The 20,894-nt window shown below is 36.4% G+C and overlaps 1 long non-coding RNA gene across 1 annotated transcript in view; it reads left to right on the forward strand.

Moving 5' to 3' along the window:
• Positions 1 to 3,104: 3,104 nt before the first annotated feature.
• Positions 3,105 to 20,894, forward strand: part of LOC140513149 (uncharacterized) — a 67,810-nt gene continuing 50,020 nt past the window's right edge. The window contains exons 1-2 of the long non-coding RNA XR_011970084.1: positions 3,105 to 3,421; positions 11,785 to 11,996. This is a non-coding gene — a long non-coding RNA (uncharacterized lncRNA). The remainder of the gene's footprint in view (positions 3,422 to 11,784; positions 11,997 to 20,894) is intronic.

Below are 20,894 nucleotides of genomic sequence, written 5' to 3' on the forward strand. Positions count from 1 at the left end.
TAAATATTTTTGCATATATGGGGAGCTTTCCCTTTATCTTTGACTTCCTTAGGGTATATGCCTGGTATTTCTGGGACATGGCTATAAAGAATTTGGTACCTTGTAAGATATAATTACAAGGTTTTTTGTTGTTGTTTTTTTAGAGAGCATTTAGATAAATTCATAGCTCCACCAACAGTAGAGTGACTGTCTTCACGTTAACTTCTCCAACATTTACCATTTTTGTCTTTTGTCATCTTTGCAAATCTGGTAAGTGCAAGGTGAACCTTAGTTTTTTAATTGATTTGCTCTTATTATTAGTGATTTTTTTTCTTTCTGTTAGTTTTCGAAAAGGGAAAGGGGAGTATCTTTAAAAATGTATAGAAGAGAGGGAAGTAGAGGAGGAAGCATAGATAAACTAGATGGCTTTGAAAGTAATGTGTAAAATTTATATTCTTTTTTAAAAAAGCAAAAGGCATGAAATGGAGATTTACAATTTCATAGAGAATCTTTTTGTGTTTCACTGTGCATATTAAAATACTCTTTTTGGGGAGTGTTTAAGAGTAGAATAAAAAAAATGATGATCATGCCATAAAATTTTAGAATAGAACCTGATCATGTACTTTTCACATTTATGGTTAGGCAATAAATTCTTTTTTAAAAAAATCTTTTTTAATGGATAAAAATTTATTTTCTCTTCCTCACCCCACTTTTCTCCTCACCATAGGGGGGAAAAACAAGAAAAGTCAAAACCCTTGTAACAAATATGTATAGTCAACGAAAACAAATTCCCACATTGGCCATGTCTAAAAAAATATACGTTGCATTTTATACCAGGTATGTTACCTCTCTTTCAGGAGGTAGGTAGCATGCTTCATCAGAAGAATCATGGTTAGGCATTGCATTGATCAGAATTCATAAGTCTTTTGAAGTTATTTGTCTCATATTGTATTACATATTATATTATACAATAATACTGTATAAATTGTCTCTTGATTCTCCCACTTCATTCTGCATCAGTTAATACAAGGATTCACAGATTTTTTCCAATACTGTCCCTTTCATCATTTCTTAAGGCACAACAGTATTCCATTATATTCATATACCATAATTCATTTAGCTGTTTCCTAATTAATGGGCATAAGTGGGTGAATTCTTAACCAAACAAATGATAAAGGTAATTAAAGAAGATAAGATAGACAATCTCAATTACATTAAATTGAAAAACTTTTAGGATAAGAAAGGAAGTGGTTAAAATTTTTGTATGAGATATAATAATAGCTAATATTCATATGTCTTTTTAGGAACATATATTACCTCATTTGAATCTCACGACAATCCTAAAATATAGGTGCTTTTATTCCCATTTTACTGATGAGGAAACTGAGGTTGAGGGAGATTAAGTAACTTGCTTAGCATTATATAGCTAGTAAGCACCAGAAGCAGAAATCAAACTCAGGGTTTCCTGACTTCAAGTCTAGTTATATATGATATATATGACAATATATCATACAACTCTGCTCAGGGTGTAATATCCAAGATACATGAGTAGCTAACAGAAATACATAAGACTGAAAGCTATCCTCCAAATGGTAGTGTTCAAAGGATATGGATATAGGCAGCTAGGTGGCACAGTGGATTAAAGGGCAGGGCCCATAGTCAGGAAGACTCATCTTCCTGACTTTAAATCTGGCTTCAGACACTTACTACTATGGAACCCTGGGCAGGTCACAAATGCTGTTTGCTTTAGTTCTTCATCTGTAAAATGAGCTGGAGAAGGAAATGGCAAGTCACTCCAGTATCTTTGCCAAGAAAACCCCACAGAGTCACCAAGAGTTGGATGTGACTAGAATGTATAAATATTTGTCAAAAGAAGAACTGAAAACTGCTAATGCCTATGTGAAAGAATGTTCCAAATCACTAATAATTAAAAAAAATGCAAAACCAAACAACTCCAAAGTTTTAACCTCAGAGCAAATTGGCAAAATAAAATATGGGAATAGTCAATGTGAGGGGCTGTAAAATGCCAGTTACAATAATGCATTGAATTGATGGGACTGTGAGTTGGTATGATCATTCTGGAAAGTAATTTGGAATTATGAGAAGAAAGTGACAAAAATGTCCATATCCATTGACCTAGAGACTCCACCCATAGACACATACCTGAAAGAAGTCAATGACCATGATAGAGGTCCAAGTACACCAAAATATTTGTAGTGGCACCTATGTTTCTAGCAACCTTTCCTCTTTATGATTGTGTTTCCTTCCTACTTCTCTTGGATTAGAGGGACCTTTCACCTGCCCAATATACTGGATCTCCAATATTTTTGGGGAGATGACATCAGAGACTGATATTTCTTTTCCTTAACCAAAATGCCCTAAATTTGAAATTGTCAGTGATGAGGGGTAGAATTTTCTAAGTTTAGAAGGGGAAAGGCTGGATAATAGGTGTGATGAAATGAGAAGCAGTCTCTGAAGAATAATAGAAGGACTAGGGATAATAACCTTAGGAAACACAAACAGGTACAGGGGAGTCTTCATATGAGCGACAGTCATTTCCCTTTGTGAGAACACGATAAAAAGGACAACAATCAATCCATGGTCATCTTTGTCAATTTGCTCTGAGGTTGAAACTTCAGAATTGTTTCGATTTCCATTTCTTTTATTACTAATGATCTGGAGCATCCTTTCATATGGGTATTAATTGTTTGCAGTCTTTTTTTTTTTTGAAAATAATTTGTTCATCTTCTTTGACCACTATCAATTGAAGGGTGGCTTTTGGATACGGAAACATAGGAAATGGGCTGACAAGTCCCCTAAACACACAGACATTTCGAGAAGCAGTGTACTGAATGCTAGGCCTGGAGTCAAAAAGATTCCTCCTTGTAAGTTCAAATCTGGCCTCATATGCTTACTAACTGTGTGACCCTGGGCCACTTACTTAACCCTATTTGCCTCAGTTCCTCATCTATAAAATGAACTGGAGAAGGAAATGGCAAACCATTCCTTTGCCAAGAGGAACTGTATTTCTGTCAAGAAAACCTCAAATGGGGTCACCAAGAGTCAGACACAAGGGAAAAGCAACTTAAAAACAACAAAAATTAGATTACAGCTCAGGAGACTGGGGCAAGGCTGAGCAGATCTTATGCCACTTTGTCCCAATGTATGCTTGATTGTAACTTCCTATGATTTCTTTAGTAGGGTTCAGAGTCCAGGGAGTTGTTCTGTGTATTTGTGGGGAGAATTGTAGGAAGAGGGATCCATTCTCATCTATCTATCCATGGATGGTAGAAGCAAACTTGGTATGACCTGATCTTCTCGGGTCATACAGGGAGCCAGTCTATCACATGAAATTATCTTCAGCTTAGACGTGTCTGCCTAAGGCTATCCTTAGTATCGTCAACAGTCACGTTCTTGAGTCACTGTGACAGAAACTTGAAAGGTAAGATCATCCCAGGTATGAATCTTTTTATCATTTATAAATGGTCTCCTTTCTGACTTCATCATTCATAAACACACATGCTGCCAAAGAGTAGCAGTTTTGTTAACACGGAGCATGGAGTCATTTCCAAAGGGAGAACTGCTTGGAGTGCCAGGTTCCAATGAAACTTTGCCCTTGTTTAAACTCCTTCAAAGGAACAGCTTTAGTTTCCTTCTGTGTGAAAAAAAAAATTAGGATCACACTAAGGATCTTGCTGAGCTCCTATTATGGTGACAAGAATCAAATGCTGTATAAAATGTAAAATGACTTAACAAATAGAAATGATATTATGATTATCATAGTTGTTATTTCGATCCCCCTTGAGTGCCTTAACATCATATTTTATAAATAGTAGGATCAATGAATGTTTGACTGATAAATAGGAACACAGTATCAAATTCTAATAAAAGCCGCCAAGGTTAGCAATGGACCAGGATCCAAAGGATCAAATGATTTCTCTGGCACCTGTTTTTAAGATGAGGCTCTTAGGAGAAATTTTAGGATGTAATGTAATCACATTATAGGAGGAATTGAATCAGATGTTGCACCTCTGGAAACACTGTATGGAAGTGGGTCTGGGGGACCATCCCAGGGAACATCGCCCGAGTGACCCTGAAAACCTCTAGGGACTCCAGGGACACATGCAACTAAATGCTAAAGGACTTGAAGGTTGAGAAGATGAAGCAAAATCCTTACTGGTCACCAAGCAAGGGTTCCTGAAAACTTATTGGATCTTTTAAAGGCAATAACCCATTCTCTCCCCTTCATTCTCTTCTCATCCATAGATTATATCAGGACTATTTAAGTGCCCCCCTGTAGGGGTAGGGTAAAGGACTAGGTCCCTGGGGTCCTTCACCCTGGCAACTAGCTAGCTTCTGGCTTTTTTCATTTTTCTTTGTCTGATTGTAAGTGACTGAGAAGCAAATTTCAGATGACTATATCCTTCTCTTAGCTACAACTTTGTGAATTCAAGAATTTGTATAACTGGGGTCTCTCAGTTGGAGCTGACTGGCCCCAAGATGAGATTCTGCATGAAGCCCTTTATACGTTGTCATTTTGGGGAGAACCTGGATGTGAGCCACATCTAAGGTGGGGAGGGGTGTAATAAGCTAAAGAGTGTGAGAAAAGGAGTCTGATCCTTCCTTTAGGTGGTCAGGTTCTCATGGGATTGAACCTGGTCCCTGAATATATGGATCCAGAGCAGAAGGACTTTTTAGTGGAGAGAGAGAGGGAAGAGAACTCCAGTTCCCTTGGAACCAGAAGCAGTTATGCTGACTAAATCACTGATAACACACACTTACGCTAGAGGAAGTATCAAGTATATGGCTTAGGCTGGGTCAACTTAACTTTGCTCAAATGCTCTTTGTACCTTAGGATCCGCCAATAAATTTGCAAGAAGTTCAACAAACAGTGAATTATGACACCAGCAAAAATGGATGTTTTTAAAAGACTTGTTGGAGGAGTATGAGCACACATTGTCATTATTTATGAGGTGATAACAGGAACATTCAGTAATATTTTAAACAATATTCTGAAATTGCACTGAGACTAAAATTAGACCCAGATATTTAGCAGAAAAAAAAACTATCCAAAGCCAAGGTGATTGAGGACATAGAATTTTAGTAATTACTTGGAGACAACCAGAGGTCTATCTTTTTAACTTGTGAGTTCAGTTTTAGAACTTGGAGAAACTTCTGCCAACCTGGAACCATGGGAAAATAAGCAACTTTCTTTATTGGTAAAGGGATATCATCAGAGACGCAAGAAGAATGCAGAATGGCATTAGTTCAAAGGGGCTGTGACAGGGTGTAAACACGAAAATCACCAAGGAAACCTACAACTATTAAATGGCCCCAGTCTCAGGGTAGAAAGCCTGGACAGTAACCCTATGTTTTCAACATGAGCCTTTAAAAAAAAAGCTTCAAATACAGGAGAAGAGGTGAAAAGAATAAGTTGCTAGGATGAATAAGTAGCACATTAATTAACTTAAAATAAAGAAGCTTAAAAAAACAGCAGCTATTGAAAATTCTAAAATTAATTAAATTAATTAAAACTGCAAAGCAACCATAAGGCAAACATTCCAAATCTAGGCATTTTCCTTAGTAGAGAAACAGTAGGATGTAAGTGAGGAAAATACGTGACTTATTCAATAACCTGGCTATACTATTTACCAGCTTGTGTGACCTTTGGCATTTTTCTGACCCTCTCTGAACTACATTTTCCTTATTTACAAAACTTGAATAATAAATATATACTCACAAGGAAGTCAAAGACAGAAACAAAGATCGAATATAAGCCAGAATAGTCTTAGTGGCACTCTTTGTGGTAGCAAAGAAATGAGTGCTCATTGATTGGTGCATTGCTAAAAAAAACAATGTTGGTATATTAATATAATGGAATATTACTGTGCTGTAAGACATTATGAGAAGCTGACCAGAGAGTTGGCCTCAAAGTCTGTCTGGGTGATCTTGGGTAAATCACTTAACCCTTCCGTGTCCTACATCACTCTTTAAGACTCTTAACTTTTCAAATAGGTGCTCATTTGCATTGGTAGGAGGAATTTAATTGTGGAGACTTTCCTATACCAGTAAAATCTCAGGTTTGCTTAAAGAAATGATGAAACTAAGGACCTCAAATAGATTTGTGGGAACTTATGCAGCGTAGCAGAAACAGGAGAATAATATACAATATGTCAACTATGTCAACGAAAAGATCGCTAAAATGAAGTCAATAATGAAAAAATGAAGATCTTGGAGAAAACATAGTAAAACTCACAGCACTCAAGTAGGGGAGCGCTGAGCCAGAATACCGTATACATGGATAAGTTGTACGGATTAGACATTTTTGTCTCTGTCACAAGGGTGGGATGGGAAACAATTATTATAAAAACAAAGCAAAAATAGGACATGTAAAAAAATGTAAGTAAGATGGAGATAATGATACATGGTGTTCTAATGGAGAGTTGGATCTGGAATCAGAAAGTCGTGGGTTCAAATTCCACTTACTAGCTGTGTGACCTCAGGCTACTCATTTAAACTTCTGTTTGCCTCAGTTTCTTTATATGTAAAATGGGAATAATAATAGCTCCCAGGGTTGTTGAGAGGATAAGGTAAGGTAACATTTATAAAGTGTTTTGCAAGCTTTAAAGTGCTATGTTGTACTAGTTACTATTATTTTTATTAAATTCATGAAATGATATCTATGAAATACTTTGTAACCTTGAAGCATTATATAGATAAAAATTCTTTGAGGAAGGGCTGCTGTCAAAAAGTACCCTCTAATGTGCAGGTAGTGCCAAACATATCTTATGAAAGCTTAGTAATTCATAACTCACTTCTTCTAAGAACTGGATGGTTAATTGAGCTGATTTTACCCTTCTAAGGAAAAGAAATCCTTTTCTTCTACCATCTACTAGGCCCTTTCACTAGTTTTAAAATCAAGAGGCTGATTAAGCATGGAGATGTCCTATAAAATAAGTCTGAAGGGAACAGACACGTGGATGAAAGCCAGCTGGCTCACACACAACCTGGGCCAGACTGAGGTGATACCCATCTTCAAGGGGGGAGAAAGGAGATGCAGAGAGGGAAGAATTGAGCTTTGGCAGGCAATGCGACCTCATTCTTAACAGAAGCAGCTGCCTGTCAAAAGAAATTTTAAACTTAAGGAATATACATCTGATCTCTGTACTATGTTTACTCTAGCTGTTCAGATGGTGATGGGGTCTGGGATGCTCCTTTACAATAATCCCAAGGCATGATTAGGGGTTGGGGGGCAGCTAGTGGATAGAGTGCCAGACCTGAAGTCAGGAAGACATCCTCCCCAGTTAGTTCAAATCCAATCTCAGACAATAGCTGTATGACCCTGGGCAAGTCATTTAACCTTGTTTGCTTCAGTTTCCTACTCTGTCAAATGAGCTGGACAAGGAAATAGCAAACCACTCCAGGATATTTGCCAAGAAAACCCTAAAGGGGTCATGAAGAATCGGACATGATTGAGCAACAACAGTAAGGCATGGAGGCAGGCTATTAAATTATACCAATCCAGGACCTGTGGACAAACAGCAAGCTGTTTTAACCATGAAGTCCTTGTACTGATTCTCTGCTTTTAATCTCGGCTCTAAGGGCAATTCAACTTTAGATTTACCATTCCTTATTCTTTCTCTCTCCCTCACCCAGCTCCTTTCTCTTAGTCTTTTGTTATTGACTTGTACATGAATTGGATTTAAGTGAGGCAGAGTTGTACAAAGTCATCAGCTTCACTCTCTCTTTCTGAGTCACTGAAGTCCTGCAGCTGGACAAAAGTCAAGATGACTGGTGATGGCCCAGGATGCAATGGATGACATTGGTGTTTTCCATGTCCGACCAAGCTCTAAGTGTTCCCTAGTGCCTGTTTTAGCCACCTTCATGGATGCTGGAATGATTATTCTTATCTGCCCATTCTACCAGGGAAAGTCTTCATGTATTTAGGGTAGATATTCCCCTAATTCACCAATGTGGATTACCCTCAATCTGGTTTAGCCCCTCTGCTGAGATGGGCTCACTCCGGTGTGGCCGATGGGCATGCTATAGCTTCTTGGAGCCACAGGTGAGAGCTGGGTGAAGAAGGATACCAGGGGTGGATAAGCAATCCTGAAAAGGCTAGTGTTAGTCCTCCTGTACACCCTGTACTCCAAAGCTGTGACAAAAATCACTCGAAAATGGCAACTACTAGAAAACTCAGTTCGGTGATTAGGACATATCCTTTTCAAAAATAAGAAAATAGTTTCCCAGTAATTAGAGCTGTCCAAAAATGACAAAGATGAGTAATGAGTTTCTCATGACTAAGGGTCTTTAAGTAGAGAAGAGCCACTGGAAGACCACTATATGTTAAAATGGAATACATATTTGGGATAGGAGTTTGGAATGGATGGCCTCTGAAGTGCCTCTCATTCTAAGTAGTGGATAGCATGTAGGACTTTGAATCAGGAGACTTGATTTCAAATACTGCCGCACGCACTTACTAGCTGTGTAACTTTGGACAAGTCACTTAAGCTCTTAGAGCCTCAGTTTCCTCATGTGTAATATAGAGACAATAATATTTGCACTACCTACTTCAAAGTGTCGTTATGAGGAAAATACTCCAAAGCCTAAGGGACTATATAAGGACTGCTGTTGTTACTGTTATCACTACTATAAACATCACAACTGTCATTCTCTTAAGGGTAAACTAGGATAAATAACCTGTGCCTAAGACAGGTTAGGGAATGCTGTCTTACATGATGTCTGAGATAGAAACTGCTTTTGGAAATAAAACAAAATCTATTGCTTCCTTCAAAAATAATTAAAATTCTCTTCAGTTAAGATAAAGAAAAAGGGGCTATCAGAGAGTAGAAATAGAGGTCAAAGTAATTAAACATATATACAAAATACAGAAAGAAGCAAAAGGTTTTTGAAAATATAAGTTATCCAAATGTAAAAAAAAAATTGTTTCAATGTGTAATTGGGGAAAAAAGAAAATATACAAAAATTTAAAAAAGAAGTAAAAGATTAAAAAAAGAAAATACAAACTATCTATTAAAGAGAATGATCATAGATTTTTAACTGTAAGAGACCTTTGAGATCATCTAGCTCATTTTCCAAACTAGGAAACTGAGGCCCAGTGAAATTAATTGACTTTCCCAAGATCTCATCCATTGTAAGTTGTAGAGCTAGGATTCAAATCAAGTCCTTCTGATTCAAAATCCCCTTTCTTACCCTCTGTATCACTGCGAAGCTCTGTGAGACTCTCCAGAAGCCAGCTAGCAGGGTAATTAGACAAAGCAAAATGTCAAATTCCAGAAAACATTTCAATTAACAAAAATGTCAAACAGAAGTAGCAAGAAAAAGGAAACTGGCTTATTAATAAAAAAAAAAGGGAAAATTATAACCAGGAGATAAGAAAATGGCAGATCTGCTAATCAGATACTATTTCTCCTTCCCAGAGGAAGAAAAAAAATTAGAGATTAAATATGGGCAAAGGACAGACTCTCTGAAAAGAACTGTAGATTGTTTTTTAACAGAACCTGTAATCTCAGTGATGGAAGAAACTCTCCAGAAGTTTGTCATGTGTATTTTATTCTGTACTAGTTCATACAATTTCTCTCAATTATCAAATGACATTTGTAAAGTACTTATCAGCTGGCTTGGCACATAATAGACACTCAATAAGTACTTCTTCCCATCTTCCTCCCATTCCCCACCACCACCAAGATAGAACTAGACCAATGGTGAATCAACACAAACACTGAGTCCTAGAAACACATGAACAATTTGCCCAATGACTATGGTACAAGTGAATTTGGTGGGAGAAAGGCTTTATGGTTAATATTTTAAATTTGAGTTAATTCTCCCCAGGGACCAAGAAGGTAATGCAGAGTGCCCCAATACAGGAGGAATGCTTTGTACATGGGATCATGCTATAACTTCTCAGTAACTTTGTACTTTGTAAAAGTTAACTGATCTTAATTGGTTATCAATGAGATCAAGAAGATATTAGCTGGCTAAATGTCATTAGGGGGATAGTGGCCCTGGAAATGATTTTAGGTGGCTATTATTGGAGAGAAACCATTGGAAGGGGGGGCTTTGAGAATTGCATCAGAACCCCAAAGCTCTTCAGGGTAATCTCTGTAACTTGAAGGGAGATAATACAGTAGCCTTGCTCTAGGCTGAGTTTGGAGATCCAGTCTGCCACTGGAGTAGGAGTTGGGAGAGTGATTCCAGAGCACTTAGAGTGTTACAAATGCATCTGATCTGAGTTCTCTCGTCTTTTATTTTTGCCTTCATTGCTAATATCCTAGTCACTGTTTATATTTGTTCCAGAGGAGCATTTTTCATACTTAGCAGCAAAGAGCAGAGCTAGCTACAGAGTGATTAACTAGATGCGACTAGCTGAAAATAAACAATTCATCCAGTCACCAAACAAATCAATCAATCATAAAGCTTTTATGAAGCATTTACTCCGTGCCAAGTATCATGCTAAATGCTAGGGATACAGAAAAAAGTCAGCTCTTGTTCTCTGGCAGTTCATATTCTGATAGGGGATATAACATAGAAATGAAAAGGCGTGTGCAGGGGCCCCAATGGCTCCAGCTTCTAGTGCCTTGGCTTCAAAGGTCACCTGTTGTTTAAGAGAAGAAGCCTTACAGTTCACAAGTCATGGCATCTCCTTCCATGGTCCTTTTTGAGAATGAAGGACAAACGACAAGTAACCTTTGAGGGGAAAGCACTAGAAGCTGAGAGCCCTGGGAAAGACTTCTATCACAAAGTAGAATTTGAGCTGAGATTGAAAGAAGACAGACACAAAGGAGCAGAGATGAAAAAAGTGAACATTCTAGGGATGGGGAACAGTACAAATTTTGTGAGCCTTCTCCATGTGACATTTCTGCTTATAAGAGACTTGCTTCAGTGTGGAAAATCATGTAAGAGCGATGCCAGGAACTCAGTGTGCCTAATTTGAGGCTCAGACTCAGTCCTTAGCCTTTGCTCATCTGTGCTGGTGCAATGCTTTTTAAGTAAATAGTGTCTCAGTTTTGAAGCAGGAGATGGCTTTTTGATGCTATGTTTAAAATCCCCTAAAAGAACTCTGTCCCAATGGGGGAAAATATTCTTCTGGCTTTTACGCAACTGTATTATCAAGAGAGCACAAAATGCTGTTTATTATAGGGCTTGACTGTTCTCAGATACTGTTACACAGGGGTGTGGTGCTTTCTCCAGATAAATCCTTTTCACATTCTGAGAATTGGCTGTTGTGATAGGCCACATTTTATTAAGCTTTTAAAGCTTTTAAAATGCTGTCTAGTCTGGAAAAAAAAAAGAAGTCTTTCATATGGTAAAAGCCAGTGAAAAGAAGTAGGTTCATATTTGCCAAAAAGCTGCTGGTACAAACTTCTCGCTTGCAGGGATGGTTTCATTTATTATATTTCTATCACATTACTCCACCCCGTGCTTAGCACACCAGATGCTTAATAAATGTTAGTTGATTGATTATAAGAGGGGGATGAGGGAAGATGGCTCCAAGTGTAGATCCCTTGACCAAGCCCCAGGGTATGCTGCAGATAGAATAATCAAGACCATCAAATATTTGAAAATATAAGCATGAAGCACTTTCATATGGTATTTGGTTGTAATCCCAAGATGGCCTGGGGAAGATCTAGAGTTTAGGATCTGAAACTCTGGAAAGAGATCCCATGGATCTCTTGATCTACTTGCCATGTGAACTAGCAGCAACTAACTGGGGTTTGGGACCTTTTGGACCATGGGTGGCTACTGTGGCTGCAGCCTGACACTATCAGTTGTTATTCCTTTCAGAGTCAGGGAGAAATTCTGGAAGTTCCATGGATCAGGCAGCAACTGCTGACTGCAGCTGTCTCTAGTGCCTGAGAAACCATCTGCCCTGGAGATGGAAAATACCCTGTAGCCAGTGATGCAATAGGAGTACCAGACCAATCTCAGTGTTGGAGACGTAAATGGCTTATGGCATTGGAGAGTGGCCAAGGCTCTGACTCCTTCCAGGATATAAGGTATATCTCTATCTGTCTGTCTGTCTGTCTATCTGTCTGTCTCTATCTATCTATCTGTCTGTCTATCTACACACACATACAATTTTTTTCTGGTATAAATTACCTTCTTGCCCTTCTAATATCTCTTACTTGCATAGCTGACCCCAAGGAGACAAGGAAGACAAGTGCTTCTGAATAGTCTATGCAAGATAGGAGAAGATTGGAGAAGGAGATTTTAGGAGACAGCAGGAGGAATACTTATGTCCTTTGTAGTTTTGCTGTTTAAGAAGCCATGTGGCCACTGAAAGTTGGCTTCTTGTGTAATACAAATAGGGAGGATACAGTCTAAGCCAAGAAATTTCCCTGATGGAGAGACAGGAGTTGTGGAAGTAGAGATTGTCTTATTTTAATAATCCCAAGCAACATTTTGTATAAACCCCTAGGCTAGAATTTAGAACCCAGTCAGAGTTTCCTTCTTACTGGGTCATTTGAAGTCATACTGCTTCATCAACGTAGGAGTTTTCTTATAAGCACCAAAGGCGATCTCTGGTGCATGAGGCTGAGAGACCTTGATAGGTCCACTGGACTGATGATTCCCATACAGCACCTCCAAGTGCACATATTACGTTTACATTTTCTCAGTGCTGTCTCTTCCTGTGGTTTTGAGAAAAGCTGAACATGAGGCAGTGTAGTGTACTCCTGTTACAACAGTAACTCAAAGGTGACTGTGGGATACTGTCAAAGCATACACATAACTCGCATTATGGTCATACATGTCATAAGCTTAAGTACTATTTTTCTTCAGGATATGTTCATAGCTAGCAAAAATTCTTCCATTCACTCACATCTCAATTTACTGAGCATAAAAGATCCACTGCTTTGGGGACTGGAGTCACTAAAGAAATAGCAATAAAAACAAGTTGAAATTTACTCTGACATGCATTTGGGATACTAAAACTAGATCTTCAAAGTGATTTTCATAGAACTACTGAGTTTTAGGACTAATAGGAACCTCAGGCTATGTACGGTCTCTCAATTTACAAATGAGGAAACTGAGGCACTGAAAGATTAATTAGCATGCCCAAGATCACATTGGCTGCTAAGTGGTAGAGTTAGTACCTGAATGCACATCTTTTGATTCTAATTCTGTATCCTCCCTTCGTGATCTCATCTGCACCCAGGATGTTAATTATCATCTTTATGCAAATGACTCCCAAGTCAATAATTTCTTCCTGGAAATCCAGTATGGCATTGCAAACTGCCTACTTATCACCTCTTGCTTAAACTCATTAACAGGCTTCCCTTCCATTAGTCTTCTCCCCACTCTGATCCAGCCTGCAGTCTCCATGCAGGTGCCAAAATAATCATTTGGCACAGGTTTGACCATGTCACTCATCTTCTCAAAAACATTCACTGGCCTTCTCTTACATGTTGGATAAAATACAAACTTGCTAGCCTGGTTTTAAAGCTGCCCACAATCTGGATCCAACCTCCTTTACCAGCCTTATGTCACATTATTCCCCTTTACACATTCAACATACTAGCCAAAATGTACTAGCAGCTCCCAAACTTCATAGCCCATCATCTGCCTCCTTGCATTCCTATAAGCTGTACTCTCTGCCTGAAATGTACTCCCTTATCATCAACTTCTCTCACAATCCGAGTCTTTCCTTGAAATAGCTTAGGCATAACCTCTGCCATGAATTTTCTTTAATTTCCCTACATATTTACATTCCCTATTTCTTCAAATAACCCGGTATTTATCTATTATGCTTTCCTCAATAAGATGTAGGCTCCTTCAGGGCAGGGACTACTTTTATGTCTTTGCTTCTGTGGTGCCTAGAATATAGTACCTAGCACATATGTGTTTTTTAAATGCTTGAACTAAAACAATATTTATATTTAAAACCTTAGAATAACTTGTGAAAGAGACCTAGGTTAGGTTTAGTCCTTACTAACAGTAGGAAAATAAAATATGTCAGGCAGCTTGTAACCTATATTTTTCTAGGTCTCTGAACTATGCAATGACTCAACCTTCATTGAAATCCATCTCAATGTTTTAGCAACTGGAAAATTCAAATCCAGCAGAAAATGAGCATGACTAGTTTGTGACACATTATGAAGAAGGGCATGTAGGCATAGACTTCTCACACAATCGTGTAAAATGGAGAATTCCCAAACCTATAACACAACAGTCTAAGACTGTGAGTCAGTATTTTTCTCAAATCAAAATGGTTTTAAATAAGTGATGCAGTTTTTTTGAAAGACAAATACAGCTTTATTGGAGAAAATTGGAGTTTGTAAGTTTATGAATAGTTTATTACACCTCAATAAATGTATCATGAATCAATAAAGAAAAAGTTAAGGGCAATAAGTTCATTACCAAGGTAGCTATTGATTCTTAAGTGTCCAAAATAGGGTGGTACTGGAATGGAATAGAGGAAATAGAATCCTTTAAATACTAAAAATCTTAAATACATCAGAAACACATATACAGAAATGATACGAGGCACAAAGGAGTCTTCAGACCTCCTTCAGCGAGATCTGAATTGTTTCTTTTTTAACTTATTCATATTCTGATAATGAGAAATAACACTCTCCAGCATTCACCCTTAAGAAATACCTCTTGAAACTAGGTCAGAGTTGTACTAAATTAGATTTTTCGTCTTGCTTTTCCTGATGGTTGATTTGTGCCTTGAATTTCTTACTCATCTAGTTTGTCAAGCTCATCTGAGAAAGAAAAATCTTGCTGTTATTATTAAATGTCTATTAGAAAACACAATCTTTTATCCCACTATTTAGAACTAGTAAATAATGTGAAAATGACCGTCAATCAATTTGCAAATAAATAAATCTTCCCATTTTTACTCTAAGACAATTTCCTTACAATTATCACTAAGTTCATAAAAAAGTAACTATTAGTGGCTTAAAACTGAAAGTGACAGATGTTCCTGTTTTTCTTGCTTTATAATATGAAGGGCTTACCCTTTAATAAACACTTTGGAGGAAAAATAAAAGTTTATTGATGAATATTAATCCAATTGTATAAATAAATAAAACCTAATCTGCTAGACCTTCTTTCTTTTTCCACATAGGGCATGTTAAGGCTCAGTTTAATTATTATAGAATACTGGACTTCCCTACAGAATCAGCATTATAAAAATTAAAGAACTATCAATATAATTTTTCTGACATTACTATAAAGGAAAAAACAAGCATATATTTTCTTTTGCAAAATATGAGAAACTTAAAACACTGAAACCCAGAAAAGGTTTTATCCCTTTTCATTATCCTGAAGCTGACCTCATTTTTTTCTCAATAGTATTTTTATTTTTTTTCCAATTACATGTAAAGATAGTTTTCAACATTCATTTTTGTAAGATTTTGAGTTTCAATTTTTTCTTTCTTCTTCTCTTTCTTCCCTCCTCCCCAAGATAATAAGAAATCTGAATCAGGTTATGCATGAACAATTATGTTAAATATATTTTCATATTAATCATGTTGTGAAAGAAGAATCAGAACAAAAGGGAAAAACCACAAAAAAGAAAAAACCAAAAAGCAAACAAAAAGTGAAAATAATATGCTTCAATCTGCGTTGAGACTACATAGTTCTTTCTCTGGATGTGGTTCTAAAATGAGTCTTTCAGAACTGTCTTGGATTCCTCAGAGCTAAGTCAATTGCAGTTGATCATTACACAATGTTGCTGTTACTGTGTACAATATTCTTCTGGTTCTGGTTATTTCACTCAGCATCAGTTCATGGAAGTCCAGGTTTTTCTGAAATCTGCCTGCTTGTTATTTCTCATAACACAATAATATTCTATTATATTCATATACCACAGCCATTTCCCAACTGTTGGCATTCCCTCAACTTCTAATTCTTTGCCACAATAAAAAGAGTAACTATATTTTTGTATATGTAGGTTCTTTTGCCTTTTTTATGGTCTCTTTGAGCTATAGACCTAGTAGTGGTATTGTTGGTTCAAAGGTATGTATTATAACCCTTTGGGTATACTTCCAAATTGCTCTCCAGAATGGTTCACAACTCCAACAACAATGAATTAGTGTCCCAATTTTCCCATATCTCTTCCAACATATATCATTTTCCTTTTCTGTCAAATGAGCCAATCTGATAGGTGGGATGCGGTATCTCAGAGTTGTTTTAATTTGCATTTCTCTAATCAATAATGATTTAGAGCATTTTTTCATATAACTATAGATAGCTTTAATTTCATCTGAAAATTGCCTGTTCATATCCTTTGACAATTTATCAATTGTGGAATGATAGATTCTTATAAATTTGATTCAGTTCTCTATGTATTTTAGAAATGAGGCCTTTATCAGAAAAGCAGACAGAAAAAAATTCTTTCCCAGCTTTCTGCTTCCCTTCTAATCTTGGTTGCACTGGTTTTGTTTGTACAAAAACTTTTTTATTTAATGTAACCAAAATTACCCATTGTGCATTTCATAATGTACTCTAGCTCATTTGATCATAAATTCTTCCTTTCTCCATAGATCTGACAGGGAAATTATTCCTTGCTCTCCTAATTTGCTTATGGTATCATCCTTTGTGTCTCAATCACGTACCCATTTTGACCTTATCTTGGCATACATTGTGTGATGCTGGTCTATGCCTATTTTCTGCCACAGTATTTTCCAGTTTTTCAAACAGTTTTTGTCAAATAGTGAGTTCTTATCCTAGAAGCTAGTCTTTGGGTTTATCAAACAGTAGATTATTATAATCATTGACTACTGCGTCTTGGGTACCCAACCTATTCCACTGACCCACCACTCTATTTCTTAGCCAGTACCAGTTTTGAAGATCGCAACTTTATAACATAGTTTTAGATCTGGTACAGCTAGGCCATCTTCCTTTGCATTAAAAAAAAAATTAATTCTCTTGATGTCCTGGACCTTTTCTTCCAAATGAATTTTATTATTTTTTTCTAGTTGATACAATAATTTTTTGGAATGGGTATGACACTGAATAAGTAATCTAGGTAGAATTGTCATTTTTGTTAAATTAGCTTGACCTACCCATGAGCTATTGATATTTTTCCAGTCGTTTAGATCTGACTTTATTTGCCTGAAAAGCATTTTGTAATTGTGCTCATATAGTCCTGGGTTTGTCTTGGCAGGTGGACTCCCAAGCATTTTATACTGTCTGCAGTTATTTTAAATGGAATTTCTCTATCTCTTGCTGGTAGGCTTTGCTGGTAATATATAGAAATGTTGATGGGTTTATTTTATATCCTGAACCTTTGCTAAAGTTGTTAACTGCTTTTTTTAGCTGATTCTCTAAGTATACCGTCATATCATCTGCAAAGAGTGACAGTTTTGTTTCCTCATTGCCTATTCGAATTCATTCCACTTCTTTTTCTTCTCTTATTGCTAAAGTTAACACTTCTAGTACAATACTAAATAATAGTGGTGATAATGGGCATCCTTGTTTCGCCCCTGATCTTAGTGGGAATATTTCCAGCTTATCCTCATTACAGATAATGCTGGCTGATAGTTTTTGATAGATACTGATCTTTTTAAGGAAAATTCCACTTATTCCTATGTTTTTTAGTGTTTTTAAAAGGACTGCTATATTTTGTCAAAAGTTTTTTCTGCATATACTGAGACAATCATATGATTTCTGTTAGTTTTATCACTGATGTGGTCAATTACGCTGATAATTTTCCTAAAATTGAACCAGATTTGTATTCCTGGCATAAATCCCACCTGGTCATAGTGTATTATCCTCATGATGAGTTACTGTAATCTCTTTGCTAATATTTTGTTTAAAATTTTTGCAATAATATTCATTAGAGAAATTGGTCTATGATTTTGTTTTTGGCTCTTCTTAGTTTAGGTATCAACACCATATTTGTGTCATAAAAAGAATTTTTCCAAATACTTTATATAGTATTGGAACTAATTGTTCTTTAAATGTTTTGGTAGAATGCACTTGTGAATCCCTCTCTTCCTAGGGATTTTTTCTTAGGAGGTTCATTGATGGCTTGTTCAATTACATCTTCTAAAATGGAGGTATTTTATTTCCTGTTCTGTTAATTTGGGAAATTTATATATTTTTAAAATATTCATCCATTTCACTTAGATTGTCAGTTGGGCAAAAATAGCTTCTAATTATTGCTTTAATTTCCTCTTCATTGGTGGTAAATTCACTTTTCATTTTTGATACTGGTAATATGGTTTTTTCTAAATGTTTTTTTTAATTAAGCAAAGATTTATCTGTTTTATTAGTTTTTTCATAAAACCAGCTCTTAGTTTTATTAGTTTAATAGTTTCCTTAATTTCAATTTTATTAATCTTTCCTTTTTCAATATTTCTAATTTGATATTTAATTGGAGATTTTTAATTTTTTTTCTAGCTCTTCTAGTTGTATGCCTAATTCACCAATCTCTTCCTTCTCTGTTTTCTTTATGTAAGCAGTTAGAGATATAAAATTTCCCCTAAGAACTGCTTTGGCTGCATCCCATAAATTTTGGTATGTTGTCTCATTATTGATCTCTTTGGTGAAATTATTGATTGTTTCTATGATTTGTTTTTTGACCCACTCATTCTTTAGTATTAGATTATTTCATTTCCAATTAGTTTTTAGCCTATCTTTCCATGACCTTTTATTATACATATTTTTTATTGCATGATGAAAAGGATGCATTTAATATTTCTGCCTTTCTGCATTTGATTGTGAGGTTTTTATGCCCTAACACATGGTCAGTTTCTGTGTAGGTGCCATGAGAAAAAAAGTATATTCCTTTATGTTCCTATTCAATTTTCTCCAGAGGTCTACCATATCTAACTTTTCTAAAATTCTATTCGCTTCCTTAACTTTTTTAAAATGATTTATCTAGTTCTAAGAGAGGGGAGGTTGAAATCCCCCACTAGTTTAGTTTTGCTTTCTATTTCTTCCTGTAATTCACTTAACTTCTCCTTTAAGAATTTGGGTGCTGGGTAGGGAGGGAAGAAGGGAGAGGGTGGAGAGAGAGAGAATTTGGAACTCAGTTTTAAAAAATGAATGTTAAAAATTGTTTTTACATGCAAGTGGGAAATAAGATACACAGGCAATGGGATATAGAAATCTAGCTTACCCTACAAAAAAATAGACGGGGAAGGGGATAAGAGAAGGGGAGGGGGGATGATAGAAAAGAAGGCAGATTGGGGAAAGGGGTAATGAAAATGCATGCAGTCATGGGGTCAGGGGAGGGGAGAGATGGGGAGAAAATTTGGAACTCAAAATCTTGTGGAAGTGAATGTTGAAAACTAAAATAAATAAATTGAAATGTGGAGGGAAAAATAATCCGGATACTATACCACTTGGTGCATATATGTTTAGTGGTACCTTTTAGCAAAATGTAGTTTCCTTCCTTATCTCTTTTGATTAGGTTTATTTTTGCTTTTACTTTGTCTGAAATCAAGATTGCTACCCATACTTTTTTTTTAACTTCAGCTGAAGCATAATATACTATGTTCCAGCCTTTTACCTTTACTCTGTGTGTATATCTCTGCTTCATATGGGTTTCTCATAAACAATATATTGTAGGATTCTGTTTTTTAATCCACTCTGCTATCCACTTCCATTTTATGGGAGAGTTCATCCCTTTCACAGTTATGATTACTGTGTCTTTCTCTCCATCTTTTTCTCCTGTTTATACTTTTCTCCTTTCACCCTTTCCCATCTCACTAGTGTTTTGCTTCTGACCACCGCCTCTCTCAAACTTCCCTTCCATCAGTCCCCTCCTTTCCTCTCCCGCTTCCCTACAGTGTAAGATAAATTTCTACACCCAACTGAGTGTATATGTTATTTGCTCTGAGCTAAATCTGATGAGAGTAAGTTGAAACAATGCTCACCTCCTCCCTTCCTTCCCTCTGTTGTAATAGGTCTTTTGTGCCTCTTTATGTGATGTGATCTACCTTATTCTGCCTCCCCCTTTTTCTACTCCCAGGACAATCCTTTTTTTGTGTCATCACACCAAAGTCAACTTATATCCATACCCTCTCTCCATGAATAACTTCTTCTAACTTCCCTAATAGAGATATTGTTCTTAAGAGTCACAAGCATCACCTTCCTGCATAGGGATATAAATAGTTTAATCTTATTGAATTTTCCTGTTTACCTTTTAATGCCTTTCTTGAGTCTTGCATTTGAAGATCAAATTTTCTGTTTAAGTCTAGTCTTTTTATCAGGAAAGTTTGAAAGTCCTCTATTTCAGTGAATGTTCACCTTTTATCCTGGAAAATCATGCTCAATTTTGTTGGGTACCTAATTCTAATCTAAGCTCCTTTGCCTTCTGGAATATCATGTTCCAACCCTCTGATCCTTTAATGTAGAGGCTGCTAAGATCTATGTAGTCTTATGGCTCTTTGATTTCTGAATTCTTTCTGAATTCTTGAAGTATTTTCTCCCTGACCTGTTAATTCTGGAATTTGGCTGCAATATTCTTTGGAGTTTTCATTTTGGGATCTCAGAAAGTGACCAGTGGATTCTTTCAATGATTATTCTACCCTCTGATTCTAGGACATAAAAGCAATTTTCCTTGAGAATCTCTTGAAAGTTGCTGTGTAGGCTCTTTTCTTGATCATGGCCTTTAGGTAGTCCAATAATTCTTAAATTATCTCTCCTGGATCTGTTTTCCAGGTCAGTTATTTTTCCAGTGAGGCATTTTACATTTTTTTCTATTTTTTCATTCTTCTGATTTTGTCTGACTGATTCCTGATGTCTCATACCATCATTAGCTTCCTCTTGTCCAATTCTAATGTTTAGTATTTTCTTGTTAGCTTTTGTACCTTCTTTTCCATTTGACCAATTCTACTTTGAAAGGAGCTGTTTTCTTCAAAGGATTTTTTCCTTTTGGCCAATTCTTTTTTTTTTTTGAATGTTATTTTCTTCAGTCAATTTTTGTGATTCCTTTT

This window comes from Notamacropus eugenii, chromosome 7 (assembly GCF_028372415.1).
Source record: "Notamacropus eugenii isolate mMacEug1 chromosome 7, mMacEug1.pri_v2, whole genome shotgun sequence".
NCBI classification, from domain to species: Eukaryota; Metazoa; Chordata; class Mammalia; order Diprotodontia; family Macropodidae; genus Notamacropus; species Notamacropus eugenii.